At 43.7% G+C, this 15,449-nt stretch overlaps 1 long non-coding RNA gene across 1 annotated transcript; it reads left to right on the top strand.

The window, feature by feature from the left end:
• The first annotated feature begins 860 nt into the window (after positions 1–860).
• LOC124244627 (uncharacterized) lies at positions 861–4,357 on the top strand. The gene is made up of 3 exons (XR_006890072.1): positions 861–1,056; positions 1,434–1,514; positions 4,287–4,357. It is a non-coding gene; the product is annotated as an uncharacterized LOC124244627 (long non-coding RNA).
• The last annotated feature ends 11,092 nt before the right edge of the window (positions 4,358–15,449 follow it).

Here is a 15,449-nt window from a genome sequence, read left to right as displayed (position 1 = left end):
CCAGTTGTGTGGACCTTTTAACACACTTCTCTACTACCTGCATTGCCCTGCAACACGAGGACCAGCTCTCCTTCCAGGGAAGTCATTTTCCGTTTCTCAGATGAAACATGGGGGAGTAGGAGAGCAGAGACATGGAACGATTTTTCTATTTCACCCAAGCTAAGTTTTTTTTAAGGCACATAATTTGGAGAATGAATTTCATCTTTGGAATTTGGTCCTAAACCTTTCTAGTCTAGCATTATACATATCGATTTTTCCTGGCGACATCACACTGAAATCTGATTAGCACCAGAGTACAGTATGGGGCAGCTTTTTTAAGAGCCTTGCAAACCAAATCCTCGGCAGTGGTTCAACTGATCTCCCCAGAGGACTTCCTCAAGGAAGCCGGTGAACTGGGACGCTCGGGTGGCAAGCAGAGAAATTAACTTGTGACAATCCTTGTCCAAGTCTTGAAAGTGGAGCATCTGCTTCTTGGCCTCCAAAGTAAAACAATCCAATAATTACAGTCCTTGGTGCTTTTTTTCTACCTCAGGAAACATTTTGCAACTAACTAGCAATTTCCAAAAATATGGCTCAAGCAACACATCTCCTTATCTCCTCGTGTAAGAGAGGGTGTGAGCTGTAACGAGCAGGGGCTCGTTATCTTACGGGGTTCTGGCAAGGTGCTCCTGAGGACAGCTTTTAATTGGGTAAGCGTGTGATATCTAGGTCTGGGGCTTTGAAGCTATCTTCCAGGAGAAGCCGACGCCCCATTTCCAAGGCATCTAGTTAAGACAGATTGAAAAGGCAACTGGGATAGGCAGGGGCAGGGACCAGTGGGAAAGGAGACAAGTAAATTTCTCGGCATTTTCATACACCTCTCTGGAGACTGGGATTTTGTGTTCGATTTTTCAGAGATCCCAGGTTTTTGGAAGTGGTTCAGGGAGAAAGACAAGAATCCCAGGTGATCAGCCCACTCATCACTATAAGTAGCAGGTGGCCAGACGTAAGGACTATAAATGCTGCCGTCACTCATGGCGCCCAGGGATTGCGTGATGGTGGGACCCCACTGAAAAGGTATTCTTTTCACTTAACTCAGAGGGGAAAAAAAAAATATTAAAATTGAATTATAGTGACCTCTGCCTTGGAGTCAGGCCAGGCTCACTTGTACTCCACTCAGGGCATGTGAAAAAAGGATGCTTCTTTAGCAACAGCAGAACTGAGTTCTCTCTTGATTTCAAGGCCTTGTGTCCAATAGCGGTAGTGCTCAAATTTTGGTGAGCATAAGAATCAACTGTGAGCTCATTAAAAACTTAGATTCCTAGATTCAGCTCAGCAGTTACGTCTTTCAGGCACTCTTCCCTCATTTCTGAAGTCTCTCCTTTGTGTTGCCAAATTATCCCGGGAAAACTGAAAACAGGGAAACTTGTCTGTCTTCCCACATTTGTCTTTAGAGCACCATCCCTGGCTGACAACAGGCTCAACAGATCCATTTGCACTAAGATGTGTTGGACTCACTCTCCAAGTTTACTAAGGTGCGTGAATACTTTTCGGGGCGCGTGCATGCGTGGATAGCTAAGGCAGATGATTTCTATTTTTATTTTATTTTATTTATTTATTTTTAAAGATTTTATTTTTCCTTTTTCTCCCCAAAGCCCCCAGGTATGCAGTTGTATGTTTTTAGTTATGGGTCCTTCTAGTTGTGGCATGCGGGATGCCGCCTCAATATGATGAGCGGTGCCATGTCTGCGCCCAGGATTCCAACTGGCAAAACCCTGGGCTGCCCAAGGGGAGTGTGCGAACTGAACCACTGGACCTCGGGGCTGGGCCTGGGAGATGATTTCTAAATCTTCAACTTTCCTATGCATCCATCTTGCCTACGCGTGGGCCTGTCTGCTGACCATCACTTCTCAATTCCATTTCTGACAATTCACAAAGGAAAGTTGAATCGTTCGCCCATGTTGAACCTCACCTCAGTGCACAGTCCCGGAGTGTGAGAACCTGCAGAGAGCATTGAAACGAGGAAGGGACGAATGGAGAATGTGGGGCTCCTGAGAGAGTGTGTTTTCTGAGAGCAAAGGGAGGGTTGGAAATAAATACTGAAGGCTTATAGCAAGATCGTCTAGTCTTTCTTTTTAGAATTAAAATTAAGAGAGAGAGAGAGTTGTTAGGGGGACACTCTTATTTGAACTGAAAAATGAAATCAGATTTTTTTCCCTGAAAATAGGTTTGGTTTGGCTAATGGGATTTTATGATTAAAGTCACCTTTATTAACTTACGTGATGGATTTTTTTCTCTCTCTCTTTTTTTTTTTCTTTTTGAGCTCTAAGGTCTTGGTGAAAAGACACTTAAAGCATTTTAAAAAATAAGTGCATTTTTTAAATCAACAAGATTCTATTGGCTAAGGTGTATTGAAATTAACAATATTTCCATTTTCTCAACTTGTTCTGAGAATAAACAAGGTGCCTAAGTGGCAGAGTAACAGGTCTAATTATTGTGAGTTGTTCCATAAGACTCGGTAAAGCTTTTTTGGTGTATTTCCCAGAAACTAGAAAAATGAATGACTCTAATGACTGCATAAGAAACCCTTTTATAAATCAGGTAGTTTCCAATTCTGTGCTTTCATCACCACTGAAGGAGACCTAATCGAATTGTCAGCTGAGTGATCATTAGATGTAATTTTTGATGATAGATCCCCACGTCACTTCAAAGGAGTTCAGAGAACTGAGGGATGCTGCTATCACACAGCTCCTTCCACTCCCTCCTACGTACTGATGTCAACAAGATTTCTCAGTGCATACGACTATAAAACAAAGAGCAAAAATTGACTTGATGCCCGAATAGTCACATATTAAAGCGATAAACAATTTTCATCCATGGACACAAGAAAACTGGAGGAAAAAAAGACACTTCCACCTATTTCATTAGAGATGCTCTCCCCATGGATTTTGTTTTTTATCTTTTATGTCTAATAATTATTTATCAATATTTGTACTGTATTTATGATGTTTTGCTTAATTGTGCACTAACAATAAATGTAATATTAGCTCAATCCAGAATAATTTTATTAAACTATTAGGGCATTCTGGTGACATAAAATAAAAATAAACTTCAATTTTACATATATTTGGTGCAGATGTGTTTGACAGGGTGATAAAGACTTTTAAGTATAAAATATGTTATACTAGGAAAGAGTTATGTAGCAGAAGTTGAATGGAAACATAAGTTTAAGGAGAAAAAGCATGATGTAAGATTTTGTTGTTGTTAGTGCTGTTGAGTCCGACTCCTAGAGAGTGTGTGTCCGGAAGAGTGGAACGCTGGCCCGTCTTTCTGTGCCATCCTCTCCCACTCTGGTGCTGTATCAGACAATGCTGCTATTCATAGGGTCTTCATGGCCAAATTTTTCGCAAGTGGGTGACCGGGTCCTTCTTCCTCGTCTGTCTTCGTCTGGAAGCTCTGCTAACACCTGTCCACCATGGGGGACCTTGCTGGTATTTGAGCAGCATAGCTTTCAGCATCACAGCCGCACAAACCCACCACAGTATGACAACCGACAGAAGGGTGACGTGGTTCACTATCTGGGAAACGATCACGGACTCTTAACAGCCAAACCACAGGGCTGATGTAAAATTACCTTCTGTTAAATAAGAGCTTGTTGAATATTTTCTAAAGGGGTGGTGGTAGATTTAAATTGCTATTGCATTTAAATTCTGTTAGATACATTTAAAAGAATGATTAAATTGTTTTATTTCAAAATGCCTGTATTTCCAATATATCAGAAATGCTGTCTTTGAACTACTTTAAACTTAGGATGCAAAATTATAGAATTATAGATGACCCTCAATCATGTTGGCTTTTGGTGCTGACTACAGGAATCAAACAGCCACTAAGGCCACCCCGACCAGCTCTTTGGGGGAAATGACTGTCAGGACGAGCAGTCACCACTCCAGAGAAAGAGGAGGGAGGAAGGTTTTGTGATGGTGGTTTCTTCCAAAAGGGAGACTCAAGCTGAAATTCAGAGCCCCAACCATGGTTTTATAAAAATCTTCCTCTGGCAGATATTGTTAATTATCCCTCAATATCTCTTCACCCCATTTCTATAGAACCCACAAACTTTGGGGGCACATGACTTTGGAAATGAAGGCTAGGTTTCTCAGCCTCCCTTGAAGCAATGCATGGCCATGTGACCAATTTCTGGCCATTGCTGTATGAACAGCAGTTTCTGTGACAGCTTCTAGGACCCTTAAGAAAGCTGATGCCAGCCCTTTGTCTCTCACTCTTCACCCCTTTCTCTTTCCCGTGACTAGAATGTGGACTTGTTGAGCAGAACTCCAGGAGCCACATGATGACCTGGGAATGGACAGCAGGCACAGTGGAGCGTGAAAGTAGAAGAGCTGGGGTCCCCAACATGGCGGCCCTATCCTACCAGCCCTGGACTGCCCAACACTAGACTCTGTCAATGTGAGGGAGAAATAAACTTTAGTATTTCCTGAGCCACTGTTATTTTGTGACTCAGACACTTGTAGACTAATGAACTCCCAACTGAGCCATCTCTTTAGCCAGCTACTGTTGCAGCCACGGAACTCCCTACTCTCTTTGACAGAAACAATTCTCTTTTGCTGTGACACTTGGGGCTGTTTAAGGAGGAGTTGCCCTTCATGTGTCTGCCACCTCAGGCCCTTCTCAGATTGTGAATGTGGTTATTAACTACACAGAGACCTGTCATGTTCATCCACCTGACTTCCTGTTCAGTCTGGCGTTAGCACCTCCCGGGTTCCCCTCCACCTGGTCTGGGTGGTGATAGACACACAGAAGCCTTGTGGGCCCTGCGTGACTTAGAGCAGTGGTTCTCCACCCTGGCAGCACATTAGAATCAACTGGGGAGCTCTTAGCACATACCACTGCCCCACCCAGCCCAGACCAATTACACCAGAAGGGAGGCTGTGGGAAGGAGGGGGGACATTAATTTAAAAAAAAACTCTTAGGTGTTTCCAATGTATAGCCTAGCTTAAGAGCCACTGTCTTAGAGGGAAGCTGTTCTTAAATTCTTAACAGCACTGCAGAACCTACAAGGTCAACTACATCCAGTCTATTTCTGGAATAGACTCACAATGGCACAGGACAGGGAGGTTCACCCATTTACTGATCATGCCTGCCTCCCAGAAGGACTTTATCTGAAGTTCTCAGCATTATGACACACTCTCCTATTACAACTTGTATCTTGTATTAGTTTCCTGGGGCTTCCATGCCAAATTACCACAAACTTGGTGGCTTAACAGAGAAATGTATCAGTTCACAGTTCTGAAGTCTGAAATCAGGTGTTGGCAGGGCCACACTCCCTCTGAAGGCCTTTTGGGACTGTTAGTGCTGTGTGCCAACTGGCTAGGCTGTAGCACCCAGATCTTTAATCAAGCACTAATATACGTGTTGCTGTGAAGGTACATGTGGTTAATATGCAAATCAGTGGACTTTAAATAAAAGAGATTACAACTGGGGACATAGGTGGGTCTCATCCAATCAATTGAATGGCCCTAAGAGCAAAAACTGAGATTTTTCCAGACATGCAGAGGATGGGAATACCAACAAATATATAGTGACTCTATAAATGATGTGGTGTGGTGGACGACTCAAACTTTCTTTCCCCTTGTTCTTCCTTCCCTTCCTCATTCTTTTTCTTTTTTTCCCCTCGAGGAAGATTAGTCTGGAGCTAACTCTTGCGTATCCTCCTCTTTTTGCTGAGGAAGACTGGCCCTGACCTAACATCTGTGCCCATCCTCCTCTACTTAAATGTGGGACGCCTGCCACAGCATGGCTTGCCACGCGGTGCCATGTCCGCACCTGGGGTCCGAACCAGTGAACCCCAGGCCACTGAAGCAGAACACATGCACTTAACCACTGTGCCACCGGGCCGGCCCCTCCCTTCCTCATTCTTTTACTCAGTTACTATGTTTTGGGGGCCTACAGGTGCGAGGCCCTGGGCTGGGCACTGGTAAACCAGTCGGCATGTCCCTGTCCTCACAGAGCTTACAGTGAAAGTGTAAGGTGGCACAGGGGCACCCAACACAGGTGTGCAGGCAAGTACTGTCTAAAGCAGGGATGTGGGTCTCTAAGCCACTATTTGAAGAATGAGGAGATGCTCTCCTGGAGAAGAGACTGAGAGGATTGTGGGACACAGCAGCATGGGGGATTCTTATAGACTGAATTGCATCCTCCTCCAGATACATATGTCGAACCCCTAACTCCCAATGCGACTGTATTGGGAGACAGGGCCAATATGGAGGTAATCACGATTAATGAGGTCATAAGATGAGACCTTAATCTTTAGGATTAGTGCCCTTGTAAGAAAAGGAAGAGAAACCAGAGAGTTCTCTCTTGTTATTAATTTTTTTAATTAATTAATTTTACTTAATTTTTAAATTTCCTCATGCACACAGAGAAAAGGCCCTGTGAGGATACAGTGAGAAAGCGCTGTCTACCAGCCAGCAAGAGAGGGCTCACCAGAAACCAACCCTGATAGCACCCTGCTCTTGGATTTCTGGTCTCCAGAACTTTAAGAAAACAAATTTCTGGTCTTAAGCCACAAGTATGTGGTATTTTGTTCTGGCCACCAGTTCTAACAGTGTGGGGGTTTTCTCCTCATACCTCCAAGCAATTCTCGGGCATCAGCTGGGTGTCCTACAGTTCAGCTCAACTCTGACACACTCTACCAGGAGGTAGCATCAGATCCCGGTAAGGGCTCAATCCCACAAGATCCTCTTCCCCCCACCAATTCAGACACCAGTGAAAAGCCCACGTTGTCACCTGGGCTTCTGACCCCTGGGCTATAGACCAGAGGTTCCAATGACCCCTTCCTTGAGTTTGATTAATCTGCTAGAGCAGTTCATAGAACTCAGAGAAATACTTTCCTTACTAGATTACTGGCTTACTGTGACAGGAAACAATTCAGGAACAGCCAGATGGAAGAGATGCATAGCACAAGGTATGTGGGAAGGGATGCGGAGCTTCCATGCTTGCTCTAGGCTGCCATTCTCCCCAAATCTCCACGTTTTGGCCCACCGGGAAGCTCTCTGAAGCACATCCTTCTGTGTTTTGATGGAGGCTTCATCACATAGGCATGATTGATTACATCATTGGCCATTGGTGATTGATTCAACGTCCAGTCCCTCGCCTCTCCTTGGAGGCTGGCGGTTGGGAGGAATAGGACAGGACGGGACATGACTAAGGTTGCAACCCTCCAATCACACGGTCGGTTCCCCTGGCAACCAGCCCCCATCCTTAGGTGACGTAGGAGCATTCCAAAAATTACCTCATTAACAAAAGACACCTTTATCACTCTCATGACTTAGGAAATTCCAATGGTTTTAGGAACTCTGTGGCAGAAACTGGCTCGAAGACCAAATATATATTTCTTATTATAAATCACAATATCACAGAAGCCCAAGCAAACTAATACAGGGACATTACTTGGAATCACAAAGGAAACACCTTAAATTCAGGTGTTAGCCCCATCTGCCCTTGGTCTTTGATTATTTTATATACTTATTGAGTGAAGTTGATCTCAGACTAAAGCCACAGTCCTCATGTTTTTTTGCAGGATCCTTTTTTACTCTTAAAGATTATTGAGGACCCCAAAGTGCTTTCATTCATGTGGATTATAACTCTTAATATTTACCATGTTAGAAATTAAAACCGAGAAACGTAAAAAAATCTCTATTCATTAAAAAAAACAATAAACCCATTATTATCTTTCAAACTGAGCCAACTTTTAAAATGAAAAATAACATTTTCCAAAACAAAAAAATTAATACGAAGAGGATTATTATTTTACATTTTTGCAAATCTCTTTGGTATCTCACTTAATAGAAGACAGCTGGATTCTCACGTCTGCTTCAGATTTCAATCTGTTGCAGTATGTTGCTTTGGTTGAAAATTTGAAGAAAATCCAGCCTCACACAGATATGTAATTGAAAAACGGAAGAGTATTTAACAGCCTTTTCAGATTATTGTAGGTATTCTTTTTTTGATACTACACCAAAACTTGACAAGTAGTAGTATCTTAAAGGTTAGCTGCTCCGTGAATTATGAAACGGTATCAATGCCCTTTTTATATTCTCTTCCATTAAAATCCCCTGGTCTGTCTTGCACTTGGAACAGATGTTTTACCCATGCATGATTATGTAACATCATGCATTGTTCATCTGAGATATTGATTCTCTAAATTACGCAGATCTTCCAAATATTGATACATTCCATTATATCATACCAAAAAAAAATCACAATTGTTAATATCACCATTGAATTCCTTAGAACAGCCTCGAAGTATTGGGCAGCTGGCAAGTTCACAGCAATAGGTACAAGTTTTCCAAAATTTCACAGTGTTATTTTGCGATGTTATTTTGGGTCTCCAGGAATCAGTATCAGTTTGGAGCCAGTGTACAGTAATCCTCCAGGAGTCTGATTATTTCTCCTTCCTCAATGCACAGTCACTCTGGTCCGTGGCTGCATGTCTCTTGGGAGAGGGCTTGGAGGAAGACTAACAGTACAAATTTTGACAGTGTCGCAGGGCCACCCCTTCCTCTGGCTGCCCCTTCCTTGTAGAGCTCTGGGTCTCTGAACTGGCCCAAACCTGGGAATTGACTGAGTGGCTTTGACTGTTTTGTCAACTCAGACTTCAGTACCCTAGACCTAGAGCATTTCCACTTACACAGATCAAGTAAGAATCTAGGGGACTGCCCATCCATTTTTCTTCTAGGGATACCATCAACTAGCCAATATCGTAGGTCTCAGTGAGTCAGACATTCTGATTACTGCTTTGACTCCACTGTCCATTATAGTGACTACAACCACCTTGCCTTTGGAGATTAAGTGTCACCACCTAGCCCCTGTCACCTCTGGATCCTGTCATCCCATTCTTTTGGGGATGCTTGGGGGGCTTCTCCTAGGAATTTATTTCTCAGTGCTGTGGTGAAGGTCATGTCCTCTGGACCCTCTCAGAGTGGGTGAACAGAGTTGACATGACAAATCCACGCTAGCCTTCCAATCTCCCTAAGTTTTTAGATCCCTTCCTCTGCAGCATACCAAAAAGTTCCACTATTTGAACTTCATTTAGTGTAGGCCAACTTTGGGTCCACATTTCATCAACTAACCAAGCAAACTGCTAGAGCCATTCCTAGCCTCCTGAGCTTAAACATTGAATTTGGATTCTCTTCTTAGGGAACCCAGAGCAACAAATTTGGCTTGATTATAGATTCCTTCCTCTTTGATCCCACACCCTTAAGATCCATTCTCATATTCCCCAGCTTTCCATCAATATAATTTGTCAAAATCATCAAATTCTTTTGGTGTGCATTACACTTCCTAATGGGTCATACTTTGTACCTTTGGGGCCACCTGGAATTTGAGTCCAGTTATAGGTCTGGAAGCAAAAGAGGTGGTGCCGTTATGTTCTTGGGATCAGCAGTGCCTTCAGGGCAACTTTCTCAAGGGAGGCCATTATAAGTTCTTCAGACAATGGATGACCAAGCTCCTCAGGCAGGAGTGGAAGAACAGCTTCTACCGCCAAGGAAGGCTTGGCAGAATTTAGGAGATCGAAGTCACTGGCTTCATCAGTTGTCTCCATCCCAATATGTCCCCATCCCAATATTCAAGGTCCCATTGCTTCCCTACCAATGCCCCAACTTTAACAGAAGAGACCCTTGACTAGAGGTTGGAAATTCAGTTTGCTTTGCAATTCAGTTGCCTGTAGGATTAGACTTTCATTTGTTTTTCAAGTGAAACCTTGCAGCTACAGGAGAAAAAATTTCTTTCAGGGCAGCAGAAGAAGCTTTCAGATCCCTAACGTAGACGTTGAACTGCGAATTTAAAGCCCTTAGTTCATCATTTTCTTTTTCTCAAGTTCTCTAGCACAGTTAGAAGCAACCACCCAATCCTGATATACTCCTTATTTTGACTCAAATGTTCTACGCCAGCAACTGCTTAGTCACCCAGGGCCTTGCCTTCCTTTGTCACTTGGTTACAGGTATCAACAAGTGACAATTTTTTAAACTGTTTCATCACTGCATGCCATGCCCCTTCTTGCTGGAAACAAGGTCATTAAAGGCTTTAAGTCTAATCAGATCAGAGAACCAACTCCCTAAAATGCAGAACCAATTCAGAGAGCTCATCATTAATATTCTCTTCTTCTGGAACCCTCTCAGGGAAGCTGGATAAGCCATTTTCTGTAGGGTCATTGTCCTTGAATCTGATGTTTCTAGTCCACATGTCAGGTATCTTCCTGGGGAAGAGCAGGAACAGCAGGAATCTGCATCATGAGCTGGAGATGAGGGTAGACTGAACCTGTGTCAGCTCTTGTCTTTGACTTTGATGGTGTAACTATTGGCCATAGGAGGCCTTCCTCACATAGTGCCACAAACATGGGGGGAGAGGGGCTTCTAAAGTGCAAATTGATCAAATCATTTCTCTACTTAAATTCCTCTGTGGCTCCCTGTTGCCCACAGGACAGCACAAATTTCTTATTGGTGTCAAGATCCCTGCCTACCTCCTGTTGCCCTCCCATTGACACCCTGTTCCTACAGTAAAGTTGTTTGGAATTGCTTGCTGTTCCAAAACGGGATTTGCAGTATCGCGGTACCTTCAGTTTTCTTCCTACTTTCCCCATATGGCAATTTCTTTCTGGTTCCCCAAGACTAATTTCAACGGCCATTTTCATTATGAATCTCCTCAGTCCCCAATCTCTCTTCTGCACTTTCAAAGCTCTCTGGCCACATCTCCACTCTTAACACATTTTACTTCTTTCTCACTCCTGCTCCCCTCCCCACAAGACTGTGACCCTCCCCTCCCACGCCAGCATCCTTCCTCCTAAGACTATCAACTTCTTAGGGGAGGGTTCTATCTTGATCTCTGTTGTACACCCAGCACTTACTCAGCAGGTGCCCACAAGAGGTTTGAGGAATGGATAAACATTTGATCTGTCTAGTTACAGGCTGCAGTGACCTTTTAAAATAGGATGATAATGGGGCACCAAATTAAATATTTCTCTTGGAAAGTTCCCTGGGTAAGTTGTAAGGAGAGCGGCTTCTCCTCCAGGCTGGGCCATTAGCTGTATGGCCTCAGGCAATTCAGACGGAGGAACTTCCAAATTGCTCCAAGTGCTGGCAGAAGTGATAAATGAACACATCTTTATTAAACGCTTTCTGGCAGTGGGTGCTTCAGAGGATTAACTCTTCATGCTCTTTTCACAAAGATGATGGCTGCCTTAGGCCAGAGCCCCATGAGCTCTGCTCTCAACTTTGCCTCATTTCTTCCTTTTGAAAGACAATGTGGTCTAAGGCACTAAGTGCAGAATTTGGTGTCAGTTCTGCATTTAAATCCCCTCTTGGTCACTTACGGGAAGTATGATCTTAGCAATTTGAACTAATGTCTCTTGGCCTTGTGTTTCTTTGTAAACCTCATTGAATTATGGCGAAAATAAGTTGCTGATTAATTCTAGCATCTACATCACAGAACAAAATTTTGACTGATTTCAGGATCAGAAGTGAGATGGCCTGGCTTCCAATATTACCTATCTGCCTAACCACCTCACCTAACAACTCCTCTAAGCCTCAGTTTCTTCATCTGTGACATGGGAATAATAATAATACCCAGCTCATCTAATTATGTGGATTAAATAAAATAAAGCAAAATCTGGTTTTGGAGGAGAGAAATGTTACTTTTTACTTTTTTATGATTTATTTCACTGAGATATATATTTTTTGATGTATGTTATGGTCCAAAATTAGTGCTCAAAAATGCCAATTGTTTCTCTTTTTGTTTATGCTTGTTTGTATGCTTTATATCTGCAAGAGATTGTTCTTGTGGTAACAAATTTGCTTTCTTCCTGGTACCCAACACAGTGGTTTTGATCCATGATCTATGATCCCCAGATGTTATTAAACTGTTTTTGTTTTTGTTTTTATGTTGATGGGATGACTCCAGACAATGGAAACGATGTGTTTGAGTTGAAGATGAAGAGAGGGGCCCCTGGGATGAGCAAAGGCTCAGGGACGGGCAGGCTCTTGGAATGCTGGGCTGTCTGGTTGGGGGAAAGTCTACAGGAGCTGAGTGCAGCAGAAAAACATCACTAGGGAGGGTGGTGGTGGGCCTGCAATCCCACAAGTGGAGCCATATTCCAAATGAGAAAGGACATTAGACATACTGTAGTCCAGCCAATGAATCCCTTCCAACTCCGGCAACTGTGAGATGGTGAAATGACCATGGGCCTTGACATCAACAGACCCGGATTCGCCTCTGATGATTTTATCCCTGGTCGCTTCCAGCGAGCACAGCCCTCAGAGCCTTGCTCACTCTCTTTGATGATGTGGATGATAACACTGATTTCATAGGTTTACCGTGAGTCTCAAGGAAATAATGTTTGTGGGCGTGCTGTCATTTTGGAAACAGAACTGTCATTAGGTTGACCCTCTGCTTGAACACATTCCTTATAAGATAGCTCCTTTGGTTTGCAGATTTTTCTAACAACACTGGCTAGGTAGGAGCTCCATTAACTGCAAGAGAAAGGGGAAATCACAGTAGACTCTGGGAAGATGCACAGCATGATCCAGATGACCCTTTCTGCCTAGGAGGGAAGAAGTGGGATGAGGGGACAAGAAGTTGCAAATACAGGCCAATAGTGCACGTTTATGGTTCGCGCATGGATGTATAAATATTTATGTGCCGTATAAACTCTCTGTAACGAATTGACGTTTTCTATGTGCCAATGTTGGGTGGAGCGTGCCATATACCTTATAGTATTTACTCCAAGATGTAGGTACTATTAGCCCCATTTCACAGGTGAAGGCAATGAGTGAGGTTAAGTGGCTTGTTCAATAGCATTTATCATATGAATGGTATGCTGAGGTTAAGGCCCTGACCAGTTAGCCTATACTTGTGGTAGTGGAAAAGAAACGTAAGCTATTGCTATTAATGACTGTCCCGTGTGACCTCAAAAGCCTTTTAGAGCAAGGCTTGGTAGAAATCAATAAAACAGTAATGAAGGCATTGCCTCATCCCACAGGATCTTTTCATCCAGGCACCTTTTGCATACCACACTTGATACATCCACTCTTAACACATTCCTATCTCAGGCCCACACCTCTCACCAGCTGGAATGCACTCTTCACGAAATTGCATCTTTTCCATCCTCCACAGCTTTTCTCTTCCTTCGTGAAGACTTCCCATGTTGAATGCTTTCCCTTCCTCCCTTTGGTTGTCATACGCCCTACCAAACCCCAGCATTCTTCCAATCATCGGTTCCGCCCAGCACCCTTCATTTTGGGCCTAGACGGCCCCATTGGTTCTAGTGGGTCTGTGTCAGTTGCTTACACTTGTCCTCAGGTTGTGGGCTTCTGGAGGGCAAAAGTGCCACTTTATTGACTTGGTGGCATATTGCAAAGGGTTCTTGGGCAGGGAGTTGGGAAACTAGAGCTGTGTGAACGATGGAAATGCAGCTGAGCTGTCAGGCCCTCACTCGCCTTCTCCGTAAAATTTTCAGGTTGGTCTAGACCCTCCTTCAGACCCTTAGAGGAAGCAGATGGAAGGACGCAGTTACTTCCTCTCCTCGTCACCCACGGGGCTCCGCGCACACGACCCCGAATAATTCTGGAAACCAAAAAGGTCAGCCAAGCTTTCCAGGTATTGTTGTTTGGGAGATGGGAAGGCGACGAAAATTTGAAACATGCATCGTCATGGTTTAAACTACCAAAACTGTGTTCCTACAAGTTTACTTTTTTACAGCGCTGAACAACTTGCCATGGTCTTAAATCCGTTATCTGCTCTGCCTGTCCAAAGGCTCCCCACACCTTGAGGTCACTTTTACAAGTGTCCTGTCTGCTCTGGAACCAGCCCTAGGGCCTCTCTCCACCACCGCCACCCCCCGCCTGGTTTGTTCCCGCCTCATGGAAGTTACTATTGGTCATATAGACGTATCTGTCTGTCATCTTCCAAATGGACTTCGGAAAGGTAGAGACAGTTACTTTTAACTGCCCTGGTGCTTTTGGCCTCATTGGTACTAACACCTTCATGGATGAATGAACCACGTGATCCACTATTTGAACCGTTCACTTGGTGGGTGCTGTGGGTCTGCCTCACTCCCTTTGTTCTTTCCTCTCTTCTCCTTACTGTGCAACACCCAGCATCAAAGAAGGATGGAGTTTTAAGAGGCGGCAACAAATGAAAGGCATTGTAAAAGGTGAGTCAGTCTATTTTTTACTATACGTAGTTCAGGTGGGTGGTGTATTCACATTGAAAAGAGCCTGAGGCCACGGGGCATGTGCAGACTCAACAGTGCTGCTTGTGCTGGTGCTCAAACTCCAAAGTGGGCCAGACCACAGCAATATAGGATCCTGGAATGGTTCTGGAACACAGAAAGGATCCCAGTGGAAAACGGGTGAGAGTCAAATAAAGAACAAGTGTTAATTTCTTAGTTTCGACAAATGTACCCTGGTTATGTAACAATTTACCCCTAGGGGAAGCTAGAGCAGGCTATATGGGAATGCTATGTATTATCTTTGCAAGCGTTCTGTAAATCTAAAATTATTCCATAATAGAAAGTTTATTTTAGAAAAAGTGGGCCAGAGTGCAAATTTTAGTTAGGCTGGCGGACTCTTACTGCATGAGCAGTCTCACATCTAGTTATTTCCTAACTTGTAGAATAAGGTTGAAAACGAGAACGGCAGGGACATTTAGAAACTCTCCTGCAAAAAGTCTATGAAAAAGCAGCAGCAAAGATAAAAGTAAAACAAACAAAAAACAGACCTGGATGCAGCTGAGCAGGAGGGAGGCAGGGTCATGTCAAAATTGAACGCAGAGGGGTCATTTGGGAGAGGTGGCCAGTGCAGTGACCTCTGGGCTTGAGGTCAGGGAACTAGCTACTTGTTTTAGCTCCGACTTGGCCTTCATTTCCTCACCTTTAAAGTGGCCTCACCCGACTCACAAAAAGTAAATCCTTACAAAATTCAAGTTGTTCTATTCTTCAGAATGTTGTCATTTTTGCTCAAGAACAAGAGTTCCTCCCCCACGGGCTGGTTACCATCAAAAACCTCAAGCCAGCAGGTCTGATTCTGCACAAGCATTTTCACTTTGCACTTGGCAAGTTTCTGCTTCCTCTTACAAGAATATTCATGCCAACGCCAAAGCCATTTGACTTCTAAATATAGTGTAACAGATGTGGATGAAGACCGTATTATTTTCTGTGTTACACAAAGGGTCTTTCTTTTACCCAGAAAAGCCAGACAACAGTCCAGTTCTGGTTAGGCTCAGCCATCCCCATCAAGGTAAATGGGACTGCTTCTACTCCTTTTTCAAGTCTTGAAGGGTTAGTTATCTTAAACCAGATTTCCTTATCCCAGAATCCATGAACAGGCGCCCATACCTAGACTCGAGAGAGATTGATCAACTCGTTAAAGCTGAATGTGACATTTCATATATATGTCCTT

The sequence above is a fragment of the Equus quagga genome, chromosome 9 (genome assembly GCF_021613505.1).
Source record: "Equus quagga isolate Etosha38 chromosome 9, UCLA_HA_Equagga_1.0, whole genome shotgun sequence".
Lineage (NCBI taxonomy): Eukaryota > Metazoa > Chordata > Mammalia > Perissodactyla > Equidae > Equus > Equus quagga.
Note: the sequence above shows the minus strand (reverse complement) of the source record. Positions and strands in the feature narration are given on the sequence as shown.